Genomic DNA, 6,712 nt, shown 5'->3' with positions numbered 1-6,712 from the left:
GGCCTCCTCTTTTGTGTCTTGACGTAGGGTCCAAGTCTCCTGGGTCTTGTTCGTTGAGAAAATCACGTTCCCGAAGGTTTCATTCCGTTTGGACTCCGTTTGATATTCCTTTTCTTTGAAACCCTAAAACAGGCAAAAACAGCAATTCTGGGCTGGCCTCCGGTTAATAGGTTAGTCCCAAAAATAATATAAAAGTGGATAATAAAGTCCAATAATGTCCAAAACAGTAGATAATATAGCATGGAGCAATCAAAAATTATAGATACGTTGGAGACGTATCAAGCATCCCCAAGCTTAATTCCTGCTCGTCCTCGAGTAGGTAAATGATAAAAACGGAATTTTTGATGCGGAGTGCTACTTGGCATAATTTTAATGTAATTCTTCTTAATTGTGGTATGAATATTCAGATCCAAAAGATTCAAGACAAAAGTTTAATATTGACATAAAAATAATAATACTTCAAGCATACTAACAAAGCAATTATGTCTTCTCAAAATAACATGGCCAAAGAAAGTTATCCCTACAAAATCATATAGTCTGGCTATGCTCCATCTTCACCACACAAAATATTTAAATCATGCAACCCCGATGACAAGCCAAGCAGTTGTTTCATACTTTTGGCATTCTCTAACTTTTTCAATCTTCACGCAATATATGAGCGTGAGCCATGGACATAGCACTTGTAGGTGGAATAGAATGGTGGTTGTGGAGAAGACAAAAAGGGAGAAGATAGTCTCACATCAACTAGGCGTATCAACGGGCTATGGAGATGCCCATCAATAGATATCAATGTGAGTGAGTAGGGATTGCCATGCAACGGATGCACTAGAGCTATAGGAATATGAAAGCTCAAAAAGAAACTAAGTGGGTGTGCATCCAACTTGCTTGCTCATGAAGACCTAGGGCAATTTTAAGGAAGCCCATCATTGAAATATACAAGCCAAGTTCTATAATGAAAAATTCCCACTAGTATATGAAAGTGATAACATAGGAGACTCTCTATCATGAATATCATGGTGCTACTTTGAAGCACAAGTGTGGTAAAAGGATAGTAACATTGTCCCTTCTCTCTTTTTCTCTCATATTTTTTTATTTGGGCCTTTTCTCCCTTTTTATGGCCTCTTTTTTTTCGTCCGGAGTCTCATCCCGACTTGTGGGGGAATCATAGTCTCAATCATCCTTTCCTCACTGGGACAATGCTCTAATAATGATGATCATCACACTTTTATTTTTCTTACAACTCAACAATTGCAACTCGATACTTAGAACAAAATATGACTCTATATGAATGCCTCTGGTGGTGTAGCGGGATATGCAATGACTCATGAGTGACATGTATGAAAGAATTATGAACGGTGGCTTTGCCACAAATACGATGTCGACTACATGATCATGCTAAGCAATATGACAATGATGGAGTGTGTCATAATAAACGGAACGGTGGAAAGTTGCATGGCCATATATCTCGGAATGGCTATGGAAATGCCATAATAGGTAGGTATGGTGGCTGTTTTGAGGAAGGTATATGGTGTGTGTATGATACCGGCGAAAGGTGCACGGTATTAGAGAGGCTAGCAAAGGTGAAAGGGTGAGAAAAAGTGTGTACAATCCATGGACTCAACATTAGTCATAAAGAACTCATATACTTATTGCAAAAATCTACAAGTTATCAAATAAAAGTATTACGCACATGCTCCTAGGGGGATAAATTGGTAGGAAAAGACCATCACTCGTCCCCGACTGCCACTCATAAGGAAGACAATCAAAAAATAAATCATGCTCCGACTTCATCACATAACGGTTCACCATACGTGCATGCTACAGGAATCAAAACTTTAACACAAGTATTCTTCAAATTCACAACTACTCTACTAGCACAACTTTAATATCACTATCTTCATATCTCAAAACAATTATCAAGCAACAAACTTCTCATAGTATTCAACACACTCATAAGAAAGTTTTATTATTAATCTTGTATACCAAGCATATTAGGATTTTAAGCAAATTACCATGCTATTTAAAACTCTCAAAATAATTTAAGTGAAGCATGAGAGATCAATATTTTCTATAAAACGAATCCACCACCGTGCTCTAAAATATATAAGTGAAGTACTAGAGCAAAACTACATAACTCAAAAGATATAAGCGAAGCACATAGAGTATTCTAACAAATTCCAAATCATGTATGGCTCTTTCAAAAGGTGTGTACAGCAAGGATGATTGTGGTAAACTAAAAAGTAAAGACTCAAATCATACAAGACACTCCAAGCAAAACACATATCATGTGGCGAATAAAAATATAGCTCCAAGTAAAGTTACCGATAGAAGTAGACGAAAGAGGGAATGCCTTCCGGGGCATCCCCAAGCTTTGGCTTTTAGGTGTCCTTAGATTATCTTGGCGGTGCCATGGGAATCCCCAAGCTTAGGCTCTTGCCACTCCTTGTTCCATAATCCATCAAATCTTTACCCAAAACTTGAAAACTTCACAACACAAAACTTAAAGTAGAAAATCTCGTGAGCTCCGTTAGCGAAAGAAAACAAAAGACCACTTCAAGGTATTGTAATGAACTCATTATTTATTTATATTGGTGTTATACCTACTGTATTCCAACTTATCTATGGTTTATAAACTATTTTACTAGCCATAGATTCATCAAAATAAGCAAACAACACATGAAAAATAGAATCTGTCAAAAACAGAACAATCTGTAGTAATCTGTAGCTAGCGCAATATATGGAACCCCAAAAATTCTAAAATAAATTGCTGGACGTGAATAATTTATCTATTAATAATCTGCAAAAATAATTAACTAAATATAACTTTCCAAATAAAAATGGCAGAAGTTCTCGTGAGCGCTAAAGTTTCTGTTTTTCACAGCAAGTGTAACAAGACTTTCCCCAAGTCTTCCCAACGGTTCTACTTGGCACAAACACTAATTAAACACAAAAAACACAACCAAAACAGAGGCTAGATAAATTATTTATTACTAAACAGGATAAAAAAAGTAAGGAATAAAATTAAATTGGGTTGCCTCCCAACAAGCGCTATCGTTTAACGCCCCTAGCTAGGCATAACAAGCACGGATAGATCTAGGTATTGCCATCTTTGGTGGGCAATCCATAAGTGGCTCTCATAATAGATTAATAAGGTAATTTAATTTTATATCTAGGAAATTGTTCCATGTCTTTCCTTAATGGAAATTGGAATCTAATATTTCCTTCCTTCATATCAAAATTGCACCAATCGTTCTAAGGAAAGGTCTACCAAGAATAATAGGACATGAAGGATTGCAATATATGTCAAGAACAATAAAATCTACGGGCACATAATTCCTATTTGCAACAATAAGAACATCATTAATTCTTCTAGGTTTCTTAATAGTGGAATCCACAAGGTGCAAGTTTAAAGAGCAATCATCAAAATCACGGAAACCTAACAAATCACACAAAGTCTTTGGAATCGTGGAAACACTAGCACCCAAATCACATAAAGCATAGCATTCATGATCTTGAATTTTAATTTTAATAGTTGGTTCCCACTCATCATAAAGTTTTCTAGGGATAGAAACTTCCAATTCAAGTTTTTCTTCATAAGATTGCATCAAGGCATCAACGATATGTTTACTAAACGCTTTATTTTGACTATAAGCATGAGGAGAATTTAACACGGATTGCAACAAGAAAATACAATCAATCAAAGAGCAATTTTCATAGTTAAATTCCTTGAAATCCATAAAAGTGGGTTTAGCAACATCTAGGGTTTTAATTTCTTCAATCCCACTTTTATCAATTTTAGCATCAAGATCAAAAAATTCCGAATTCTTGGAACGCCTTCTAGGTAAAGGTGGATCATATTCAGTACCATCATTATCAAGATTCATATTGCAAAACAAAGATTTAATAGGGGACACATCAATAACTTTAGATCTTCATCTTTATTTTCATAGCAACTAGAAGAACACGCTCTTATAAAGGCATCTTTCTTAGCACGCATCCTAGCGGTTATTTCTTTGCACTCATCAATGGAAATTCTCATGGCTTTGAGAGACTCATTGATATCATGCTTAGGTGGAATAGATATAAGTTTCAAAGAATCGGCATCAAGAGAAATTCTATCAACTTTCCTAGCCAACTCATCAATCTTAAGCAATTTTTCTTCAATCAAAGCATTAAAATTCTTTTGCGAAGTAATAAATTCTTTAATATTAGATTCAAAATCAGAGGGAAACTTATTATAATTTCCATAAGAACTGTTGTAGGAATTACCATAATTATTAAAGGGATTACTAGGATAAGGCCTAGAATTAAAATTTTCTCTATACGCGTTGTTACCAAAAAATTTCCTACCAACAAAATTCACATCCATAGATTCATTATTATTATCAATCAAAGTAGACAAGGGCATATCATTAGGATCAGAAGAAACACTCTTATTAGCAAATAATTTCATAAGTTCATCCATTTTTTCACTCAAAACATTAATTTCTTCTATCGCATGCACCTTTTTATTAGTAGATCTTTCAGTATGCCATTGAGAATAATTAACCATAATATTATCTAGGAGTTTAGTACCTTCTCCTAAAGTGATTTCCATAAAAGTGCCTCCCGCGGCCGAATCTAAAAGATTTCTAGAAGCAAAATTCAATCTGGCATAAAATTTTTGTATAATCATCCACAAATTTAAACCATGAGTAGGGCAATTACATATCATTAGTTTCATTCTCTCCCAAGCTTGTGCAACATGTTCATGATCAAGTTGTTTAAAATTCATAATATCGTTTCTAAGAGAGATGATCTTAGCGGGAGGAAAATACTTAGAGATAAAATCATCTTTGCACTTGTTCCATGAATCAATACTATTTTTAGGCAAAGACGAAAACCAAGCTTTAGCACGATTGTCGGCGTTATGGGAACGGGGGTCCCTAGACTTGCCTACCTGCGGCCTGCGGCGTGGCTCAAGTGGGGGCCCAGCGTGGCCCATCTTCATCAACACGAGACTCAAGACCCTCGCGAGGGGCCAAGCCTCGCGAGGCGGACGACACGACGCATCCTCAGGCACAACCTCGTCAGGCTGGCTCGCGAGGAGGCGGAGAGTTCAAGGCGGTGTACCTCGCGAGGAGCCCATGACGTAAGCCATGACGACTCAGGGCACCAGGCGGGTGCCAGCGCGTGCAGCGCCCTTCTTTCCTCTTTGGTGCAAAGGGGGCAAGCGCAGCCGCGGAGTACTGAGGCATCAGGCAAAGGTTGCCACTTCGGTGCAACGAGACCAGGACCAGGAGGACTACGAGACGGAGGTCACCATGGAGCCCAGCGTGGCGTCATCACCAGAGCCTTTGGCAGGCGAAGACTGCTTTTGTCATGATAGATGTACTCGCTGTCCCCCTTTAAATTAGCCCGCCATTGTTGGCTCCCTTCCCGCTCAATATTTGGGAAGAGGACCAGGGCCTCTATAAATAGGACTAGCCACCCACATAGCAGGGGGGGTTCGGTTCGATCAGGGGGTTCGGTTCGATTAGGGAGAGATTGGTAGGAAGCAGAGTGAGAGAGTGAGAGAGAGAAAGGGTGACTGAGCTCCCCCTTGCAGTTCATCACCCCAGCCAAGAACATACCCTCGCAAGGCTGTTCTTCCTTGTATTGTTCATCCTCACCAGCCCCAGGAGGCAATCCACAAACCACACACTGGAGTAGGGTATTACACCACATCGGTGGCCCGAACCAGTATAAATCTTGTGTCTCTTGCGCAGTTCTTTTAGTAGTTTAGTTCCTTGTGAGACGGTGAGGTTGAAGGCGTAATCTCCGCGCGCACCCCAGTGTTCGAACCTTAAGGGTCTGCCGGAACCCGAAATCTAACATTTGGCGCGCCAGGTAGGGGTGCGCCGGAATTCGTCTTCCACCACTCCGCTCTCCTCCGACCGTCGCATCCATGTCTGACGCTCGTCGGGCCCGCGCCGAGCGCCGGGCCGCCATCGCTTCTCGCGTCGCCCAGACGGCCCCCATCGGTGGGCGTCCTCGTCGTTCCCCGTCGCCCGCCGTCAACGCCGCCACCGGCCCGGCGGGGGGCGAGCAGCAAGCGTCGTCTCAGCACCCGTCCGTGCGGCAAGACGGCCGCACCGCCACTCCGTCACTCGCACCAGCTGGCTCTTCGTCCCGCGCGCACCGCGCACCCTTGGAGGCTCGAGCTGTGCTCATCGCGGCAAACGAGCTCCTGCGCTACCGCCCCATCGACAACGTCTACGAGGAGTGGCTCGACCGCGTCGCCGAGCTCATCCGCGCCGCAGGGGGCTCTCCTGCGCCGTCCGCTCCGCTGTGCTGCACTCCGCCCCGCGCGGGCAATGAAGCTCCGGGGGCGTACCAGCCGCCCCCTCTCCAAGAAGACGTCGTGGCTCCAAGGCGCATGGCCCCTGGGCGGAACCCGCTCCGCCAGGTGCCAGCGCAGCCAGAGCGGAGCTGCCAAGAAATCCCTTGCCCGCAAGGGGCTGCCCGGGCGCTCCCTGCTCCAGCTCCGGCACGCCAAGACCCCGCTCTGCTCCTAGCTGCAGCATGTGGGGACCCTCAAGACCGAGCTCTCCACCAACCAGAGCCTTTCGTGGCCACCGCGGGCTGCCTCGCCTACACCCCCGAGCTGTGCAGTGTCGCGTGGCCCGGCAAGTTCAAGCCGGACTTGCCTCCTTGCTACGACGGCACAACTGATCCCGCGGAATTCCTCCAG

Source organism: Triticum aestivum, chromosome 2A (genome assembly GCF_018294505.1).
Source record: "Triticum aestivum cultivar Chinese Spring chromosome 2A, IWGSC CS RefSeq v2.1, whole genome shotgun sequence".
NCBI lineage: Eukaryota > Viridiplantae > Streptophyta > Magnoliopsida > Poales > Poaceae > Triticum > Triticum aestivum.
The sequence above is the reverse complement of the archived record's forward strand: the minus strand, read 5'-3'. Positions refer to the sequence as shown.